General features: G+C 42.1%; 1 long non-coding RNA gene across 1 annotated transcript; it reads right to left on the bottom strand.

Moving 5' to 3' along the window:
- Positions 1-1315: 1315 nt before the first annotated feature.
- Positions 1316-10573, bottom strand: LOC310872850. The gene is made up of 3 exons (XR_014570430.1): positions 10199-10573; positions 9101-9222; positions 1316-2777 (listed from the first exon to the last, which is right to left on the bottom strand). It is a non-coding gene; the product is annotated as an uncharacterized lncRNA (long non-coding RNA).
- Between the last annotated feature and the right edge of the window lie 252 nt (positions 10574-10825).

Raw genomic sequence — 10825 nt, 5'->3', positions numbered from 1 at the left:
CACCTGGTGGACAAACCAGTTTTACCAGACAGACAACACAGAAGAGACAAATGCCAGAAGGAGCTGTTTGTAATGTGCCATCACTGCACTTTGTACCAAATACAAACTAAAATGACATTGAACCTGTGGACAATCTGTTTCTTTGATCTGCGCACATCCATAGTCCTTAGGTGCATCAGTGGGTTTGTTGGCTATAAGGTAGAAATGTTTGGAACCAACAAAGAGCCACAACAACAAGTATACCTCTTATTTTGAAGAGGAAGTCTGTTTCCGCTGTAGCCTATACTTCCAGTCTTCCATGACAGACAGTTTCTTTTAGCCAAAGTTGATATTACCATATGAAAGCCATGATGCTGCGCATCTTTGACTTAAACAATGTGTACACACTTTGGAATATACGTTACACATGGTGGAGAAGTGGATCCTATCGAGCTACTGCTGCGGTAGCCAGCATTAGGTGAGTAATTCATTAATTGTAAAAGTATCACGCCGACGCTGGTAAAATCAGCAGCAGCAGCTGCCCAAAACATTAACAGTATAGGCTACAGTTAATCAAGTTGAGAGAGCTATTTTCTGCAGTTGCTGGGATATGTTTGTTTAAAAGTGATGTGAGGGGGGGGGGGGGGGGGGGCAATTAGGGGTTCAGTGTCTTGCTCAAGGACACTTTTACACTAACTCTGGGGGTTCAAACTTGCAACCTTGTGGTTTCCATCCAGTCGAATCTGCCATCTGGAATTGCGTGATAGCGAAAATGACGTTACCTCCATTTCATATACCTTGGTATAGGGTGCAACCAATCACCTCCCTTGTATACACTTCCTGGTATAATAGGCTGCAACCAATCACCACCCTCGTATACACTTCCTTGGATATAGGCTGCAACCAATCATCTCCCTCGTATACACTTCCTTGTATATAGGCTGCAACCAATCATATCCCAGGCGTCACCTAATTCTCTTTTTTTTCTCTTTATTTAAGCAGTAAAAACACACAAGAGGCAGACATAAAATGACACGTTATGGTGACATCATACAGTACCTACATGACATCACTCACTCACGCACACACACACACACACACACACACACACACACACACACACACACACACACACACACACACACACACACACACACACACACACACACACACACACACACTCACTCACCCACCTAAAGGCCTATTCATAGACAATGAGGGTTATACAGTACATATCATTATGATGAAGACCCAAGGGTTGTGACACCACTAAAACATGATTTATGTTAATATGCCGAATGTCTATGGACAGAAAGATGGTGGACGATGGTGGTGGTTCTCTGTATTAGTTCAGTGGTTTTCAACCCTTTTCATATCAAGGTCCATTATTTATTCTGCAGTTGAGCCACGAACCACCATTTGATGAGATTTAGCCTCTCAGACTATATTGTAACGATACATTTTAACAGCGATATGATACGTATCACGATATGAAAAATGGACGATATTGGTTCATTATGGTGATACGATACGATTCAATGATTTGAAATCGATACAGTAACTATTTAAAATACATTGACATTATGTTAAACTAAGTAATTAAACTCCTCTTATTCTTTAAAAAAAAACGTCTAAATACTGCATGCACACATTTAACCTCTCAGACTCATTTGAGCCACGGACCACTGATGACATTTAGCCTCTCAGACTCATTTGAGCCACGGACCACCATTTGATGACATTTAGCCTCTCAGACCCATTTGAGCCACGGACCACCATGTGATGACATTTAGCCTCTCAGACCCATTTAAGCCACGGACCACTGATGACATTTAGCCTCTCAGACCCATTTAAGCCACGGACCACTGATGACATTTAGCCTCTCAGACCCATTTGAGCCACGGACCACCGTTTGATGACATTTAGCCTCTCAGACCCAGAGTAATATAGTAAGAGAGTGGCGACACTATAGCGTAGCCTCCCATTGTAACAATGGAATACGGAAGTGCTCATTCTATCTCAATGGGATAGTTCCAGCCCTATAGGAGCAATGTTTGGAACTATAGCCCATAAGGCACCCGCTTTGCGGCGAGATCAAAGTGTGTCGCTACTCTCCTACTCTACACTCTGCTCAGACCCAAAACTAAAGCATATTGTTGTTATTGTTGGATAAGATTTTGTCTTGTTTTGCTGTATTGATGTTGGTACCATTAGGAGAGATAACAGGCGAAACGCTGATGATAATAACAACAATGCAGATGTTTAACAATAATCTAACTCTTGAGAGCGTAAAATGAAACCAAGAGTTTAAGAGTTATAAGGGTCCATTTGGTTAGCAACTCTCCGTCATTTAGCTGGGGGGGGGGGGGGGAGACCACCTGGAACCCCCTCAAGGACCACTGGGTTGTCTCCGGTCCACCGGTTGAAAACCGTACTGCTTTAGAGGGATGATGATCTCTGGTCAGATGGTGGAGCATGCAGTGGTCAGATGTTACAGGATGGTATAGTCAGATGTTACAGTTACAGGATGGTGGGCTCATGTCTGGTCAGATGGTGGTGGATTGGTGGTCAGATGGTGGAGGACAGTGGCCTTATGCTTGGACAGCCGGGTTGGACTTGATGTTGAGGGTCAGATGGTGTTCAGATGTTACACGACGGTGGCCTCATGCTTGGAGGACGGTGGCCTCATGCTTGGAGGACGGTGGCCTCATGCTTGGACAGCCGGGTTGGACTTGATGTTGAGGATCTTCAGGTGTTTGGTTCGGCTCTCCAGCCGGACGCTCCACTCGTCTCTCAACCTGCAGGAGGACCAGGGTTGGAACTTAATGTTACTCAAATGTTTTACTTATTACTATTTCACTTTAAACGTCTACTGTTCAGTCTTATGTGAACAACCCAGACCGTTTTTAAGTTGCTCGACTAGATACAGTAGATGTGATATTAACTTTAGCTGCCCCGCCCCCTTCCTATACCCATTATAACTTCAACCTCCATGTTAATCATAATATTGAAAACTGTCTGTTTTTTTCTGTTGACTGATATTGTTGTCCTTATAATACGAGGAGAGGGTGGCTGGAGGAGACTAAAAAAATCACTACAAATTATTAAAAATAAATATAAACAGTGAATGTAAAAACACGGCCCTGTGTGGGTTCAACCAGTCAGCAATGCATCTCCTTTGTGTGTGTGTGTGTGTGTGCGCGTGTGCACATGTGTGTGAGAGTGCATGTGTGCTTGTTAAAAGGTCATGAGGATTATCCACTGCATGAACACAGGAAGGAACAGACAGCATGCACACTGACAGCTGACACGCACGCACACACACACACACACACACACACACACACACACACACACACACAAAGGAGATGCATACAAGGACACAAATAGTAAAGGTGCAGTTACAGTATACACTTACAAAATCATGGCATGTGTTTTCATGGTATAATAATATACTGTAGGCATGTCACTCAGCATGCATGGGTAGCAGCGTCACCGCCACACACACACACACACACACACACACACACACACACACACACACACACACACACACACACACACACACACACACAGCTCCATTGCTCCCCCGCTACGTATATGTATACCAGTCATGAACTCTGAGTGGTCTCTAAACGTAACCTCAGAGGTTACTATAGATTTAGCTTCAGAGACTAGAAACTTTTAGTAAATATACAGTAAAACTAAACGTATTTTAGCAACATAGCCTAGGGTTACTTTTAGTATAGCAAATTCTGATTTAAACTCAGTCTTTGAACTTTAGGCCTATACCTAGGCTACTTAAACTATTTAGCTTTAGTCTTGTTTTAGCCAACTCAAAATTAACACTGGAGTGCCACAATCTTTGTATTTTTCCAGTTGTGTCTATGAGGTGACAGTACTTCATTAGACACCCTGGAGTCGTTTTTATGTGCAATGATGTATTTACTTTGTATTTAGGGTTTCTTCCTGGAGGCTGAACCCTTGACAGTCAAACGGGCCAATGAAATAAACAGTAATATAGTGACATCACATTATCAGCCCCTCCCCTAACACCTCCCCCTTTATCATACAACTACAGCTGTGGGTGCGGCTTCAGTTCAGGTGGATCACCACCCATCACCACCCACCAGGCAAACCAGGCATACTTAATGAGCTGGTGGGCGTGCACACATAAAAACAACATTTTAACAAATACTGTACACTTAAAAAAATATATATATATAGGCCTATAGGCCTACCTCCTTAAATAACAATAAGACCTGATGATCATGTTTTAGGGAGGACAAAAATCACGGCACTCCATCTTTAACACTGGCGTAGAAGGAACATAACTGCCCAGACTCTTCTTCAACAAAGTTGGTGAAAGCAAACATTCTTTGTTCTGTACTTCTACATACAATTGTATGTGTGACAGGGTGATAAGAATAATTAACCTGAACGTGCACAATCATGTCTCCTGTCTCCTCTATGCCAGGGGTTCTCAACCTTTTTGGCTGGGGAGTGGGGACCCCCGGATATGCTCTGGCCATGTCTCGCGACCACCCCCAATACAAATTGACTGCAAAAATATAACCTTATAATAGAGAATATATATATCATAAATGAATACTGGAACCGGATATAATCATTAAGGAAAGTTTATGAACTATGTAGCCTACTACGTGTAGGAGCCATTTTACTTGATATCACATATTTGTTACTAAATGGCGCCCCCACTGGTTGCCTTGGAAAATGGCACCATGGTTCCCTTTAATTAAGCCACAGGCCCACAGCTGTGGGTGGAAACTGGAAAGATGCCAGTAGTTTTCTTTTCGCAGATAAGTAAGCCTGGGACTGAGGCTACAGTAGTAGAGATACAGATTTCAACAGCTCACACGCATCGCACAAACAGAGCAGTTTAAGAAAAGTAGCCTACTAATTATTATTTGTTTTATTGAACCCTGCGCTCGTCTGTTTTGAGACATTTTGTTTAGTTTAATTGTCTGGAGCCTGTTCTTGTTTTGTTTGCCCCGTGTTTATTTTGAAACCATTACACTCACACAACACAAACTCCTGCCATAATATCAACCTGTTGCAGTCATCATCAATAACCATCGACAAACAAGTGAGTAAACAACAAGACTCCCAAGTCCCAAAGTGTGAGCACGTTGTTCAACCATATCTCTGGTGTTCTATAAGAAAGAGAGGCATATTGGCCCTACACTATGTAAACTCTTCATTTCCAGATTCCAGCCATTCAGTTGCAATTTCGTTTTTTAGTTTTTTTAGTTTTTTTTTAAAATTTGGCGACCCCCCGAGGGGTCGCGACCCACGGGTTGAGAACCCCTGCTCTATGCCACCCATTACATGTCTCTGTCCAGCCTCTGTACATGCTCACTGTTGTTTAAGTGCAAAACAAGTTTGCTGAGACTCTTGAGTAGTAGAAAGGAACCAGCTTAGGTGGTTCGGGGCATGTTTAAGCATTTATTTCATATTTACATGTCAATTTCAGCTCTGGCATTTATTTCAGACATGCTCTATACTAGTGAAGAGTCTGCCTGTGCGATTAACTCATTTTGGATTAAAACATTTTATAATAATTTCAGTTTTTCTTCTCTGGTGAAAAGCTGGAGGTTTCACGATATGGCAGCCCCTCAGTCCAACGTGGTCAGGTTATCAGGTTCCTGTTTCCACTGTTTCTTCAGTGTGTCCAGGATACGAGATCCAGGGGTTTAGAGGGATTAGGGATTAGGGATTAGGAGGCGGAGACACCAAGTAAGGATCAAAGAGTGAGTGACCTATCAAATGCTGAGGTGCCACAACTCTTTCATTACAATTCCTACAGACTCAGCAGATGAGGTAACCCCCAAAGTCCCCTTAGCAAATACACACACGCACGTATACATAACGCACACACACACACACACACACACACACACACACACACACACACACACACACACACACATACACATACACATACACATACACACACAGAGAGAGAGACAGTCAATCACACTAATCATCAGTATGTGTCACCTGACAGACATAGTCACAAGAAGAGCCAGATCATTTTCGGTGACCTACTGCATCCTGGCATCCTGTCAGCTCTGTGCTGTAACTGGCATCGCACATCTCTATAGCTCACCAATTCACACATACCATGTGTGAACTGGCCACTGGCACAGGATTACATTGATGTGTAAAAAGAATATATATATATCATTACAAAAACACAAAACACACATTTGATGAAAATGTAATCGATATAGCATCGATTTCTAAAATAAATATTGTTAGTTGCGAATGCCTAGACGCCCCTCCCCCAGTGTTTAGTTTTTCTTTTGTAAATTCATTTCCTTTTGTTGTACAAAAGTGTTGTAGAGTCATGCACAAGTAGCAAAAGTATAGGCGATTGAACAGTCTCTTTCATTTCAGTCAGACAACCCTCCAACTCTGACTGAAATGTCAGAGAAGCCGCCATCACAAATGTGATGAGGTCAGCACATTTGAGCACTTTTGAGAGCACTTTTCACGCAGAAAAGTGGCTTTTACTTTCCCTCTCTACACGCATGAGCAAACTGACACAGGCAATTAACCAGGATAAGGCGCCGATACTGTGATGCAGCATATTTATTAGGCCTAGTAACAGAAATCTGTTTTGATTCAAATGGAGCACCCCCTCCCTCCAGGCACAGCCCCCCTATACTTTCCTCAGCCATGTTTTAATGCAGGCAGCTTGGCTTTGCAACAAATGAATACTATCCAGTTAAACCAGTGCTGTGTCTTGTCTCGTGTCAGGTTCTGTGCCGTGTCTTGCTCAAGGACAGAGCCGGGGATCGAACCAGGAACCTTACTTTTTCTCAAGTGACCGAGCTACGTCCTGAGCCACTACCGCCTAGTGTATGTGCGCGTGTGTGTGCACGCACATGTGTGTCCTGAGGTGGCCTCAGTGATGGTGGTACACGGTCTGTTTTTAGACGTGTCTATTGGCTGATCCGTTACATGCCTTAAACTTGTTAATTCACATGCACGGCTCAACGGGTGACCACACCGGTTCGAATCCGCCTCATGACCTTTTCGCTGTGTGTGCGTATGTTCGGGCGTGCGTGCGTGTGTGTGTGCGTGCATACTTGAATTACTGACTTGTGAGGGCCAAATCTCCAGGTATTATAATTTGAGAAGCAAACATCAAGAGGACAAGAGAAATGGTTGTTTAATTGTTAAAAAAAATATTTGGAGAGTTCTAGGCGTACAATTAGTAAAAGATCCAGGCCAGGGTTATCGGATCTTGAGACGAGATGTATTAGTATTTTGATTTTAAGGTTTAGGCCGGGGTTGGGATTGGAGTTTTATATTTAGTTGTTTGTACGCACCAAAAAATAGCAGATCTACAAGCTGGGCCTTCTAAAATGTCTACAAACTCAAGTCAGGTGCGTGCGCGTGTGCGTGTGCGTGTGCGTGTGCGTGTGCGTGTGTGTGTGTGTGTGTGTGTGTGTGTGTGTGTGTGTGTGTGTGTGTGTGTGGTGTGTGTGTGTGTGTGTGTGTGCTCCGTTCCCAAATTATGTTCTACTTGCCCAAAGTACATACACTTACCCAAAAAGTAAATCGAAAAGTAAATTATAAAAAACATTTGAATTACCGGTACTGTTCAATTTACTTTTTACTTTCTGGGGCTGTGCGATGCCTGAAGAAGGTCAGTAGACCGAAAGCTTGCCAAATAAATTGATTGTGCGCAGATCTGAGTGTGCGGAGCTTCCCTTTATTTTTTCTCTTGGGGCTGTGCGATAAAAATGGTCATGGCCTCAATTTTATCTCAAATCACTATGAATATGGATTCATTCACACTTGTTAATTTATATTGTGTTACGTGTAGCAACAGTGAAAACAGCACATTATAGTCTTATTTTACATTCCACAGACCATAAGACAGAGCACTCTGGCCATGTCCAGGTGTTTAGACAGATATCTGGTGTGTTTATAGAAGACAGAGTGCTCTGGACACGTTCAGGTGTTTAGACAGATATCTGGTGTTGTGTTTATAGAAGACAGAGTGCTCTGGACACGTTCAGGTGTTTAGACAGATATCTGGTGTTGTGTTTATAGAAGACAGAGCGCTCTGGACACGTTCAGGTGTTTAGACAGATATCTGGTGTTGTGTTTATAGAAGACAGAGTGCTCTGGACACGTTCAGGTGTTTAGACAGATATCTGGTGTGTTCATAGAAGACGGAGCGCTCTGGACACGTTCAGGTGTTTAGACAGATATCTGGTGTTGTGTTTATAGAAGACAGAGTGCTCTGGACACATTCAGGTGTTTAGACACATATCTGGTGTTGTGTTAATAGAAGACAGAGTGCTCTGGACACGTTCAGGTGTTTAGACAGATATCTGGTGTTGTGTTCATAGAAGACGGAGCGCTCTGGACACGTTCAGATGTTTAGACAGATATCTGGTGTTGTGTTTATAGAAGACGGATCAAAGAGTGAGTGACAAATTCTGAGGTGCCACAACTCTTGCATTGCAATTGAAACAACAAATAATTAATTGCATTGTTTCGGTACTTTGGTGTTTAAACTTTAGCATTCCTATACTTCATCTAGTAGTGTAAACAACTATCCTCTTAGTCATTAGTCTCTTGAATATAGTTTTCATTTAGTTTTAGTAGCATTTTAGTCACCTGGAATGTTTTAGTATTAGTCCATAGTTTAGTCGAACAAAATATGTTTTGGCGGGACTTAATATGACTTATGACTTAAGTAATGACTGTTTTTACACTTGCTGAAAATAGCCGATCTACAAGCTCACAACGCATCGGGAGCTTGTGAGCTTGTAGTTCTGCTATTTTCAGCATGTAACCAAGTGTAAAATGATTTCTTTTCTACTGGGTCCCTTCCAAACATTTTAGTCTAGTTTTTATTTGTTGACGAAATTGTCAATATATGTAGTCTTAGTCATCGTAGCTTAGTTTTCATTTAGTTTCCATCTAGTTTTCGTCAGTGAAAAAAGGTATAGTCGACGAACATTTTTAATTATTAAATGTATTTATGTCACAGTTTCAGTCGACAAAAACCACTGCAAGTTCATGGTACCAACATCTGTAGCTACTCGGCCTCTAGCTGGACTAATATAGCACTGACCTGTTGAGGGCGCTGTTTTCCTTCCTCTGCACCTCCGTGCCGTCCTGCTGGCTGTGGCGGTCGATCCTCGTCTCCCAGAAGTTCTTTATGAACGTCTTGTCATGAATCTTAGCCACGTTCATCTACACGCACGCACACACGCACGCGAGCGCACGCACGCACGTACGTACACACACACACACACACACACACACACACACACGCACACGCACACGCACGCACGCGCACGCGCGCGCGCACACACCATCATCACAATCAATCAATACGTTTGAAAAAGACAAATGAAAATAAATCAAGGTTTTGAATCTTGACATAATAAAACATAGCCTACATATTATATCACGTTGACATGCAGGGCTTAAATGATCACTTATATAGGCAATGTAAAACTGATGAATTGATAGTAACGATTGACAGATTAAATGTAGGAAAGAGAGAAAACAAAGAGAAGACTTGGAGATGAAAGTGAATAAAGGAACTGAAGGAACTGAATAATCATGGTAGAATCTGAATAAACTGAATTAAACTGAATAATCATAGAATAATCTGAATTAACTGAACAATCATAGAATAATCTGAATAACTTGAACAATCATAGAATAAACTGAACAATCATAGAATAATCTGAATAAACTGAACAATCATAGAATAATCTGAATAAACTGAACAATCATAGAATAATCTGAATAAACTGAACAATCATAGAATAATCTGAATAAACTGAACAATCATAGAATAATCTGAATAAACTGAACAATCATAGAATAATCTGAATAAACTGAACAATCATAGAATAATCTGAATAAACTGAACAATCATAGAATAATCTGAATAAACTGAACAATCATAGAATAATCTGAATAAACTGAACAATCATAGAATAATCTGAATAAACTGAACAATCATAGAATAATCTGAATAAACTGAACAATCATAGAATAATCTGAATAAACTGAACAATCATAGAATAAACTGAACAATCATAGAATAATCTGAATAAACTGAACAATCATAGAAGAATCGATCTGAATAAACTGAAAAAGTCATATAAGAAATTTAATAAAGAGACTAAACAGATGAAACAGAGATGAAACGTACCTTTGAGGATTAGTTGAACGTTTTCTGTTTTCTTTATAAAGTTCCTAAAGTGTCAGATCTTCAGCGGGAGGATATCCTGATGGAAGGTGTTGACCACTCTGAGCTGTCCAGAGTGTGCTGCATGTCCTCCACTCTATACAACACAGTCAGACAGACATCAGAGGATTTCATTTGTGTGAAATCTTTGAGTCAAAGTCTTTGTCTGTCTGTCTGTCTGTCTGTCTGTCTGTCTGCCTGCCTGTCTGCCTGTCTGCCTGCCTGCCTGCCTGCCTGCCTGCCTGCCTGCCTGCCTGCCTGCCTGCCTGCCTGCCTGCCTGCCTGCCTGCCTGCCTGCCAGCCAGCCAGCCAGCCAGCCAGCCAGAGAGATGAAGGTCGTGAGGAAGAGGAGCAGGGAGAAGGCGCGAGCTAGAGGGATTAAGGATGTTCCTCTCCTCTCCTCTCCTCTCCTCTCCTCAGTGTGTGTGGCATGCAGGCAAAGTGAGCCAGAAAATTTATCTTAGGTTCCTATGATGTCATACACTTGTGTGTGTGTGTGTGTCCTCCCCCCCCCCGGCATCATATCACCACTCCAGTGGGTTGAAAATGAAATGACAAGCATGTGTTCTCACACATAACTACACCCCCCAA

Source organism: Protomyctophum parallelum (assembly GCF_964188405.1).
Source record: "Protomyctophum parallelum genome assembly, chromosome: 15".
Taxonomy (NCBI): domain Eukaryota; kingdom Metazoa; phylum Chordata; class Actinopteri; order Myctophiformes; family Myctophidae; genus Protomyctophum; species Protomyctophum parallelum.
Note: the sequence above shows the minus strand (reverse complement) of the source record. Positions and strands in the feature narration are given on the sequence as shown.